We start from the raw sequence: 12,357 nt of genomic DNA, 5'->3' as shown, positions 1-12,357 counted from the left end.
GGCCAGGGCTTCACTGACACATCGCACAGAGCCTCACTTCAGCTCTAAGGACAGTTCAGACAAGCTGTGGTGATGCAGTGACAAGTCCTGTAAGAAGGAATCCAGATAGAGTAAGAGGTGGGAGCTATCTGAACAGTGCTCAAAAATCTGTAAGCAGATTGTGTGAGGCCCTGGCTGAATTCGAGTGAAGAGAAATGTTTAAGGCAGAGACATGAAGGCCCAGAGGGTTGCCCCCCAGGGTCTCATTAGACTCTTCATGTTTTCTGGGACATCCCATGGGTCTTTATCAGAAGTAATGAGCAAGAAGCAAGCTCAGCTTCAGCGATTGTCAAGATCACTATAAATCAGTCCCACCATCTTAACCTCTGTGGCCCAGGGAAGTGAGCTGATGACACTTACCTCACACTTACTCCACTCTCGGGAGAGTCATAAGATAATGACATGCATGTCAACTGCCATATGTGGAACTGGCAATCAGAGGATTAAAGTAGGAGCATCTCCGGGAAATTCTCAAAACACAACCATGGGTTATATGAGCTCTGCCCATTCTACATCGTAACGTTTCCCTTCCGTCTCTCCTTCCTTGCCCAGCCCCTGCTTCCTGCATAAGTCTGCACCCTGATTTGGCGATTGAAGGAGACTCATTACTGACCTTGCTGTTCATTTAATTCCAGCTCATTCATAGTAATTTATTCAAAACCAAGGATACTGGTACAATAGATGATGTATCAGATGGTCAGGCAGATGAGAACATGTTGAAAAATGGTTCTTCAATATAAGATTTGGATTTTTCTTTTTGTAGTTACTAGAAAACCACTAGAGATAGCAGCCAGGGCAGAGTCAGAATTAATTTTGTGTCTGTGTGAGTTTCCTTTCCTTTATTGCCAACTCATGATCTCTATGGAACTTATGTAGGTGGAACAAACAGTTGGCAAAGGTAGAAACTTAGTAGAAGTTCTGACAACTGGCAAGCCTGAGACTGTCTAGATCAAAACAGGGGAGGCACACTCCTCGATGTTCTGGGGGTTCTGTGTGCTCACCCCACTATGACACTTTTACATTGCACTGTATTTAAAGTTTTGTCCCCACAATATCTACTTACGAGAGAATCTATATGAAATGAACTTTCCACAGAGGCTCCACTATATGTGAAACCCTCTCACCTTCTCCTGAGACTACCTAGTTCAACTGTTCAATCTAGAATCACTTGGGCCACTAAAATATTTCAAATGTCTGATTGAAACATACTTCAGAAGCCATGAAATATAGATTTCAACAAATATATAAAGAAATGCATAAACATAGTAAGTATGAAAAATCATGGTTGCAAAGTAATACATTACATGATATTCAATGTTTGATGAGTAAAAGAATAAATAAGAGGAACTGTAACTCTTTGCATGCAATTATGACTACTACACATCTCTAAACTGAATTAGACAGTAGTCTATATTCCACTGTCTCACTGACATTATTGTTCTTTTGGTAAATTATGTATATAAATATATGATGTATATAAATATAATACAATATATATTTATATAAATATGTAATATATATAAATATATACAGCATATTTATATAAATAATGTATAAATATATTTGTGTATAATTATTTATACATTTATATAATATATACATATATAAATATATATTTATGTATTTATATATTGCATAAAATATATAGCACTTATATATTTTATATAAGTGTATAAAATACATTTGTATTAATATATTGCCTATTTGTTGTATTTATGTGGATGCATAAATTATGTTTCGTATTTAAGTATCTGTGATCGTTAATTTTTGGTTTCACATTGACTGACTTGAAGGTTGTCTATACAGATGTGGAGCATCCCTTTGGGTATATTTGTGAGGATGCTTCCTGAAGAGGCAAACATTTGAGCTGGTGGGCTGAGTACAGAAGGCTTGTGGTCCTTGGTGTTCGAACATGTCAATCAATCTCCTGAGGTCCTAAAGAGAGCAAGGAGGGGAAGGAATGTAGTGTTTTTGCTCTCTGCTGCAGCTGTCATAAAATCACCTGAACAAAAGCAGTGAAAAAAAAAAGAGTTCATTCTGTCTCTATGTAAGGGTACAGTCCATCACAGCTAGCAAGTTACAACAACCAGTGCTGGTCATATGACATCTATAGCCAGCAAGATGAACACATGATCAGTTAGCTTCCTTATTTTTATGACATCCATGATTCAAGCCAATGGAATGGCACTATCCTCCTTTAGAATTAGTTTTCCCACCTCAATTAACCTGATTGAGGTAATTCCTCACAGGTATGTACACAGGCTAATCTAATTGAATAGTCTTTCATATGTGTCCTTGAAGGCTTGTCCCCTAGACAATTCTATTACAGATCTTGTTTATTTATTTGAAAATAAATCATCACATTTACCCTCTGATGTCAAAGGGTCATATTCTTGGGCCTTTGAACTTTAATGTTTACCATGTTCTCGGGCATTGGCCTAGAGAGAGGTACACTATCTGCATTTCTGAGTCTCCATGCAATATTTCAGACTCCATCATTTTGTGAAGCAATTCCACTAATGTCTGCCTGTCTATGTATCATCTATCTGTCTGCCTATCTATATCATCTATTATCCACGAGAATCTATTATCTACATGCTTACAATCTGTCTAACAAACATCTGTCTACTTCTCAATCAACCATATATCTATCATCTATTTATATATCCAATTCTGTTTGTCATGAGAACCCTAATATATGATCTCTGTTTCATATAAAAACTATAATTTTAGGGACAAAGGTTTCGTTCCATCTGTAGTCAACTGAGCTGAACTCTTCTGAGCTGTGTATATGGGACACGAAAGATCCATATAGTCTTCCCTGTAATATTATTTGTGTAGGCACCTTCATTGCCTCACTTTAAATGTTCTGGTGCTGTGTGACTGTGAGTAACTCAGCTCGTCCAACTTGACTCCTTTCCCACTTTCCTTGGCCCACTTGCATAAAACTCTGCGTTTCTCACTGAAACACCCTTCCCAGGGTCTTGGGTCTACTGATGTGTTAACACCGGGGTGAATATGTGTGTTCTTGAAGAAATAGGAACAGCCCTGAAGTACACATTGCACAGTGTTCCCATGTGATGTACTCTTGGAGTCAGACAAAGACAAGAACATAGTTGTAGAACAAGTGAACAGAGAAAGCCTAAGGACTTGGGGTGTTAGGGCTTGTATATATTTCTTTCTGGTGTCATTTTGTAGTCTTATTCCCACGAACTTTGATACCTCAAACTGAGGGCCTAACCTCCGAACTTATCAATAAAAAGATACTCACAGAAGATGGAATGATCATTGTTGGGTACAAATACTTAAATCATTTCCTGATTGTCAAAATGCTGCATTTACCCCCTCCTTTCTCCAGGACAATACCGAAAAGTTAACTAAGTGGGTTTGGCCAAGAGGAAACTTTAACGTTTATTACGTTTAAGACAAAGATTTAGTAAGGATGTCACTCTACATGAATCTTGTCCTGGTACACAGTCACTCTATATTCATGTTCTTAGGAAATGTATCTGTCTAGAAAAGTGATAGGAACCGCTGAATATACCAGGAAGCACAGCTTGAGAGACTAATGCATGTGCCTTTAATTAGCACATATCAATTATGCAAAATGATGTTTCATTATGACATTTTTATATATGTGTGATGAAGCTTGAGGCTTTTCCTAAATAAAAACAGCCTTCTACTGTTTCTTCCCATCTACCCACCCTCTACACACATGTACTAGCTCATCATCAACATCACTGAAAAGAATCTGGAACACATTTAAGTTTTAAAAGTTGGTTTAATTAAAGGTGTGCCAGTGCATTAACAGTCTTTTCAGATGTATATGCAGGAAACTTTCACCATGATCCTTCAACTTCCCATGACCTCACCTCCTCTAAGTTGAAGTGAGAGATAAAAGACTGCTTATGGACACCTCAAAAGTCACAGAGACCCAACTGAGCTGTCATTCATCCCTTCTCAGGAAGGCTTAACTAAGAGGACACCAATAAATCCAGAAACATAATCATGAGGGTTCTGAAGCTTAGCTGTGTTCTTGCCTGAGTTTTTTATCTCTACAGTTAGCTCTATCTCCTGATCTTGATCTTCCTATCAGGATCAACCCTGCTTTTCTTCGAACTCTTCTGGACTCTTTTCCCCACATCTGTCTGTCTGTCTATCTATCTATCCATCCATCCATCCATTTATTTATCATCTATTTATATTTCTATCTATCTGCCTATCTATTTACCTACCCAGCTATCAATCATCTATCTATATATCTACCTATCATTTGTGTAAGTATGTAATATCTAACTGTCATCTATGAGAATCTATTTTTTATCTGTTTATCAATCTGTCTATCATACATCTATGTGTCAACCAATCAATAATCTTCTATCTATCACACATTTATATATTCAATTCTGCTCATCAAGAAAAAAAAAACTTGGAGAGGCTCCACACTCATAGGGCCATGATGGCCAGTACACCCTTCTTAGAAAGTCAAGTGTCCATAGCAGAGCAGAGAGCCACACTTGAGTGATGAGAGAGGGCCTGCCACTTTTTAAGCCAAGGGATATGCCTCTCGGTCATCCTTCTTAGTTTCAGGAAGTTTGATGGCGCCTGTAGAAGCGACTCTGCCAAATAGTTCCAGCTACAAAATCTGAAGACACTGTGGTGTGCCAACCTCAGATCTCTAAGATTAGTAAAAGCCCCATCTTGGCCAATTTTGATGAATGGAAGAGTGTAACTGCTATTGTGCTTTGAATGAACTTTTTGTTCTTTCTTTTTCTTGTCTTTTTGCCCCCCCCCCTCTTTTTTCTTTCCTGTTTTCTTCCCATTTTGAAACACATGGCTTATCAGCATGGTTGTTGATTATTAGCTACCAAATACGCCATTGTTCTTGATTGAGCCTGGCCTTTTAGTATAGACATTTTCAAAAATAAATCCCTACAAATGTAACAATGAGGAAGAAAATAAACCGGGCCCTGAGCTCGATGCTCACCAATTGCGCTTCTGCTTTCCTGCTTTGTGCTCATTCTGGTGGCAGAGCAATTTTCCTCTCCTTCTGAGTGCTCCCTATTGAAAAGCTAAGTGTTTCAAATCGAATGGGCAAGATTCAGTGCTTCGCATCCCTGCAAGCTAAGGACATACCATCTGACCATTAGCACCCCACTGGGCCTCACAAGGACCATTTTGTCTCGGCTGAATGTCATTTCAGCCAGTAACAATTATTTACTTCTGGAGAAAAAATTTGCTAAGGGACTGGAACCAACTGATGCCTTTGATTTCGAGGCCTGCTTGGTTATTCCTGAGTTTCAGCTTGGGAAGGAAATTTGCAATTACCCCCGGAGAACAAGCCATTCTGCAGGCATCCTGATGGCTGATGGCAAATGAGTGTAAGAAGGGAGGACGCTTTGTTATGAGAGGAGGTACCAGGATCCTATGCAAGCACAGAGCTCCTCTCTGACTCCATTGACCACGGATCCTGGAAAATTCCCCAGTCCTCCAAGTCTCTGCCACTTCACTAAGGGAAAAACGGTGGCTGAATTTGTTGTTCTCTCATCTAACAACAGGAAATTTAAAAAAGAGTGTGAATTTCTATTGCTTTACCATGTTGAGAATTCTTCACGTTAAAGCAAAAATTGATTCTTTCTCTGAAGCCTTGAAACTCCTGGCAATAGCTATCTTGTCTGTTCTGCATAGCATTTCTTTCAGACATAGTTTGCTCTAAATTTTGGCCACTCTAAAGAGAGTTGTACTTCAATATATCATTTACCTTTGATATTGGGGAAGGTCTCTACTGGAGGCCCAGCAGCCTCGCCCTGGCTCCTACCCCTGCCCCTTTTAGGGAAGCTTCTATCTGACCATTCGGATTGCAACATGTAGTACTTCGCTACTGTGGGAAAACATATTTGCAACACTTCCATGGTATTTTTAATAAAGAAAACCAAATATAAGTGAAAGAGGCCCCAAACAAACTCATAGAAAAGCATATAAGATTAACTATCCAACGCTAGGATCAGCTTGGTACCCAGAAACCATTCTTCACTTAATCTTTTTTATTAAAACAGCATTTGAACTCATGTCCCTATTACATCACAGCCCAGCATAACACATGCTCTCTGCTCATTCTCTGAAACTGCGAATGTTGGTTAAGATTATATCTGTGTTACCATATCCAGAAACCAGGAAGTTGCTGTTTTTCCTGTGGATATCACTATTTTTCTTGTCATTCTTTGTCCAGGGTCTTCTACTTAACAACTTTCCAGTTTTTCATTATGAAATAGGGGTATTTCCAACTGTATAGGGTTGATGTAGAAATCTGATTACGTGGTCCAGAGGAAGGTGCCCATTAGAATGTTTGCAAGTGTGGGCCGTATTTTCTGAGTGTATCAAAACACAGGCTTTCCTCATTTCAGACATCCGCACTATGAATGATGCCCTTGTGAATGAAGATGCACTAGTGTCCATGTGCTGAAGCAGAACAGAATCTGTGCATTTCTCTCTGGAACCTCAAACAAATTCTTTGTGTACTTCTGACTTTCTGTGTTTTAGAGAAAAGTTACTTACAGCTTATTTTTCTTTAAGAGTCAGCTTGTTTATGTGCATTCACTTCTTTTTTAATTGGATTTTTTATCTTTTTATTTACATTTCAAATGTCCCTATTACCCTTTCACGGTTTCCTGTCCATAGCCCCCTATCCCAACCCTCCCCCTTCTTCTATGAGGGTGTTCCCCCACCCATCCACTCACCTCTTCCTGCCTCCCTGCCCTGACATTCCCTTACACTGAGGGGTTGAGCCTTGGCAGAACCAAGGCTTCTCCTCCCATTCGTGCCCAACAAGACCAAGACCATCCTCTGCTATATATGCAGCTGAAGCCATGGGTCTGTCCATGTGTACTCCCTGGATGGAGGTTTAGTCCCTGGCAACTCTAGTTTGTTGGTATTGCTGTTCTTATGAGCTTGCAAACCCCTTCAGTTCCTTCAATCTAACACACTTTAGCCTTCCTTCTTGAGCTTCATGTGGCCTCTGAATTGTTTCTTGGGTATTCTAAGCTTTTGGGCTAATATCCACTTATCAGTGAGTGCATATCATGTGTGGTTTTTTGTGATTGGGTTACTTCACACAGGATGATATTTTCTAGTTCCATCCATTTGCCTATGAGTTTCACATAGTCATTGTTTTTGATAGCTGAGTAGTACTCCATTGTGTAGATGTACCACATTTTTCTGTATCCATTCTTCTGTTGGGGGGCATCTGGGTTCTTTCCAGATTCTGGCTATCATAAATAAGGCTCCTATGAACATAGTGGAGCATGTATCCTTGTTATTTGTTGGAGCATCTTTTGGGTATATGTCCAGGAATGGTATAACTGTGTCTTCATTTAAAACTATGTCCAATTTTATAAGGAACCTCCAGACTGATTTCCAGAGTGCTTGTACCAGCCTGCAATCCCACCAACAATGGAGGAATGTTCCTCTTTCTCCACATCCTCACCCGCATCTGTTATCACCTGAGTTTTTATCTTAGCCATCCTGACTGGTGTGAGGTGAAATCTCATGGTTGTTTTGATTTACAATTCCATGATGACTAAAGATTTCCATGTGTGAGTGAACCTAGTGTTTGGTTTCATTCTGGCTGATGAAAGAAGGAAAAGAAATAGAACCTTTACAGTTGCAAAACTGGGCTGATTCTGACTGCAACTAAGTAGAAACTTTACTAACACCATATAGAACTGAGGTAAGTAGAAGCCCAGGACGCTAGAACGTTACAAATGTCTTCTGTTCTTAGCATATAATTTTATTCTGTCCTGCCTGTAAATTTGTCTCATGATAGGTTCAGAAATGTGCCACACTTCCCTCCAAAGAGCTGGGCAGAAGGTTAGTCTCTTTTGTAACATCTTCATCACTGAAGAATTGGTTACACACAGGTACTAGAGAAAAGGCCCTTAAGTGCCCCTGGATGGTGTTTGGTAATATACCCCAGATGATTGCAGGGGAGCTAAGAAAAGGGCAACCTGGTATTTCTCAGAATTGGTCATGGGTAAGAGGTAGCTTTTTCTTGACCAGTCAAAGGGGAAGAGAAAATGGCAATTGGACAGGTCAACAAAAAACATTATGCATGTACACATGTATGTATGAATGTGTGTCTGTATGTGACATGTACATAATATGTACCTATATTCTCTCTCTCTCTCTCTCTCTCTCTCTCTCTCTCTCTCTCCAGATGCACTGTCTTCAGTCTTTATTATCTCTTCTTCCACTGAAATTCACCACAATCCTTTATTTTTTCTGTTATTCAAGCATTTCAGAGCATTTGTGGATAATAGAGGTGCTCTTATTTTTATAACATTTTCTTTGAAACAAAACTGACCCCTAAATAAAATTTATTTTAATGGCAAAGAAAAAATGGTTATTATGAGTGTTGCAGGAATGGCTTTTCTTATCAAGAAAAGAGAATTTATTTATGCATTAAGTGTGAAAAGGATTATGAATTGAAGGATTAAGTCAGACTGAGGACACATGGACTGATCTTCGACTGTTCAGACTCTCATCCTCACAGCATGGGTATTCACGTAGGCAAGATGAGACCCCATTCAGGGTGGTGTGGCAGGAGATGGTATTGTTTATAAACAGCATTAGATAAGCTCCAAGACTCTGTCTCCTCAGAATGACATCAGCTGGTGTATTCCCTCTATCTTTCCTTTTAAGTGGGTCTCACCTCCTGACATAGAGATCCACTGAGTTACAATGGGCATTAACAAATGCTGTCACACACACACACACACACACACACACACACACACACACACAGAGAGAGAGAGAGAGAGAGAGAGAGAGAGAGAGAGAGAGAGAGAGTCACTGTATATTCCTGACTGACTGACTTATAACTTGCTATGTAGTCCAGGCTGGCCTTGAAATCACAGAGCTCCACTGCCTCTGCTCTCAAGCTCTGTGATTAATGGCATGAGGTATCACACCTGGAACATTTTTCTTCTTTCAAATTCATGTGCAGTGGTAGATGTGGGAAGCAGCAGTTTACTTGGATGACCAGTGATCAGCCTGAATAATTAGATCAGTAGAAGTATAGAGAATCTTATAAGCAACTTTGGATGCTGCCCGTTGGCACAGCTCATGATACAAGCTAAGGTAAGAGGTAGGACAGGATCCATCTCTGGAACGTCATCTCCAGGTATGACAAAAATACTGCATCATGAACCCTGCCATTCTATGGCAGATGACTGATATATAGCCTTCCTGGACTCTGAACCCTGTAATTAATAGTTTACCTCTTTCCCCAGTAATCGTCATCTTTAAGATATTAATGGTGTCTCAAAAGAGCAGAACGTTGGCAGGGAAAGTCTTGTCATTTCAACTTATTAATGGATAGTAGAAATGATAGAATATAATGACTTCCTTTGAAGAAGATTTTCACAAGCAAAAGGCCTACTGTGTGCAGCTTTCTCCAATATATGGAGACACCAATATCTACCCCTTGCAAGGAAGGAATGGAGACACTTTGGTCACCATTTAATATGACACTTTGGTCATATTAAACATGAATTAATTGCATTTTGTAAATGATAATATTTATATTACTAGGCTACAAGATACAGCAGATGACAGTTGATAACATTGTGAAGTGTTTTGGGACAAAAAAAAAACAGCCAATGGCAGAAAGAAGAATGGATTCAGAAGTGTTCACAGACAGGTTTAGCATCCAATATGAAGATGCAAACACAATATGTGATGTCTCAGGGTAGATGACATTTAAATGCAGACTACTCTTCATTCAAACAATGTTATATTTAATCATAAACTTGATACATTCCATTAAAGTTCTGTGGCACAATTGCCATTATGCAATAATATTTTTACACCAAGCACTGACACCAAATTAACCACGGCCTAGTATGACTTGATCCTTATGTAGCCCAGGCTAGACTTTAACATGCAGCAATCCTCCTATCTCAGCCTCCCAGCACTGCTGAGAGAACATATGCAGATTACTAAGCCTAGCTCAAAGTATAAGAAAAGTTTCATGAGTCTACAAATATTATGGTTTGGGAATTGAACCTGAGGACTCATGCACGTTAGGCAAGCAATTTAGCACAGACCGATATTCCCAGTCCTTAATAGGGCTACTTTTAATAGTGCTTCCACGCATTTATTACATCTAAAAACAAAATCAAGAAACCAGAAAAAGAAATCTATGAATCATTAGAAAAGATAAAGAAGACTCTTGTCCAGAGGAGTGACTCTATATGTCTATGCATTTAAGATTTCTGGAAGCCACGAAGAGAGGGAAGCTGAAAATTTCCTAGCTCCTTTTAACCAAAAGGCTCTTGATAATTGATAATTACCAAAGTGCCTTCTTGAAGAAACTTAATTTGCGTAAGTAAAATACAATATAAATGAGTTCAAAATAATGCGAAGACTTTTAGCCATGATGGTACACTGAGATGTGGTCAGTACGGCAAGGCTACACTTGGATAAAGAGCCCCCGCAGAGTGGACCAATAGTCATTGTCCTTTCCAATGACCTCATGAGGCTCTGTGTCTCCTCTAGGACACAGCCACATGCTCAACTGAATCTACCCATGCAAACAGTTCATGTTGTCCAACTCGCTCCAAAGCACAGGTGCGATGACCTGTGTTTCTAGCTGTATTATTATTGTCACTTCTCCATGCTCAGCTTGCAAAAGGTCTTCATGACACCAAGCTAAGATACCTCTGTGTCTATTCTGTGCATATTGCCAGCCATATAGAAAGCACTTTTCTTGGCAGCTCTGTTGAACTAATGGCAGATAGAAGACCTGACTGTGTTTAAAGCAGAGATACTTCAATGTGGGCTTCCAAACACACTTGAGATAAAAACAAGTCATGTTCATAGTGAGAGTAGGTCAACAAGGGCTTTGCTGTTTGTGTAAGAAGGGGATATGGGTCTATGGTCAGACTATGCCACTTTAGAAATGCATACTAGAATCTTCCTCCAGGGCTTGGAATGAAGTCTGCAGGTGTTTCTGATTGGAGAGTCTCTAACAAATGATGTTTTCACTCCCCAAGACTTGCATCCTTTGAAAATCATTGCTTTGGTGTATAATAGATAGACTGTAATTAAATAGGTACCTGGGATCAAGCCTTAAAATGTATCTGCTATTGGCTCAAATCATGGGTTAGCTGAGACATACCCATATATGAATGATAACAACAACAATAATAATAATGATAATTCTGCAAAATCATATCCAAGCCCTTTTGTCAATAGTTCACCCTACTTCGCAGTGTGCCCTATTTAAGGTTAATGTTCTACAGACTGGTTTTCTTTACTGAATAAAATACCTTATATAAATAATGTCTACATTCTTTTGGCCAGATTTCTGTCTGGTTTTATATCAACTTCAGATAAGTTCCTTCACATCTGATCACTCATAGACTGTGAGTATGTGATGAGGGCATAAATCAGAGCTCGGCTGTCTTTGCTGATGGTTTTGTTCAGGGCTGTGTAAGATCTATTGTGGTTATGTCAAGGGAAAAGTCAAGACCAATCCCAAAGTTCTATGGCACCTTTCAGCTCTTGAGCTCCCTTTTTTATTTAGCAACACAAGAAACCAGGTGGAAGGCACTGCTGAGTGCTTTGGATTCAATATTTCCAGGGAAGTGCTTGTGATTTGTATTTCAATTGTGCTTTCTGTCATTCAACTTTTCAGCCATGGCTTTTTCCTTTGGCCTTTTGGTCTGCTAGGACTTTTACACATTCTTCTCTGGGCTATCTTGGGTCCAAGGACTAACCATCCCATCTATCAAGTGTTGGAGATGCACACAGACCTTTCCTTCACCTGCAATGCGCACGGGGTTTATTTACGGTTTGAAAATGAAACAACTGTTCACAACTGTCTTGGTGCTCTTTGCTATCCTAATGGCTCCTGGTTTTATTCTGTTTTATGTAAATTGGGTCACAGATGTTTTATTGCCGCGGAATGCTTTGAAACTATTTCATATGTTCAGTGGGAAAAGAAGCCTCTCAAAATTCATGCTGAAATAATTAAGCTTTTTAATTTCACTGTCAAGTTATCAGAACAAGTGATGAATCTCTCTTTATATTGCCTGCCTCTGCACACATGACTTCCCCCTCTCTGTGCTACTGAAAAGTCTTTTCCAGTGTTACTCAGCACCCCACACAGGCATTCAGTTTAGCAAAATCTCAGACAGACTTACCCTGCATATTAGTCCTATTCCTGGGAGCAGGCGCAGGCTGTTCTGCAGGTTTCCCGAATGGACTCAATTGTCTCTCCCTCATTTCCTTTCAGGCCCAGGACTACTAGAAGTGTCA

This window comes from Rattus norvegicus, chromosome 6 (genome assembly GCF_036323735.1).
Source record: "Rattus norvegicus strain BN/NHsdMcwi chromosome 6, GRCr8, whole genome shotgun sequence".
Classification (NCBI taxonomy): Eukaryota; Metazoa; Chordata; class Mammalia; order Rodentia; family Muridae; genus Rattus; species Rattus norvegicus.
The sequence above is the reverse complement of the archived record's forward strand: the minus strand, read 5'-3'. Positions refer to the sequence as shown.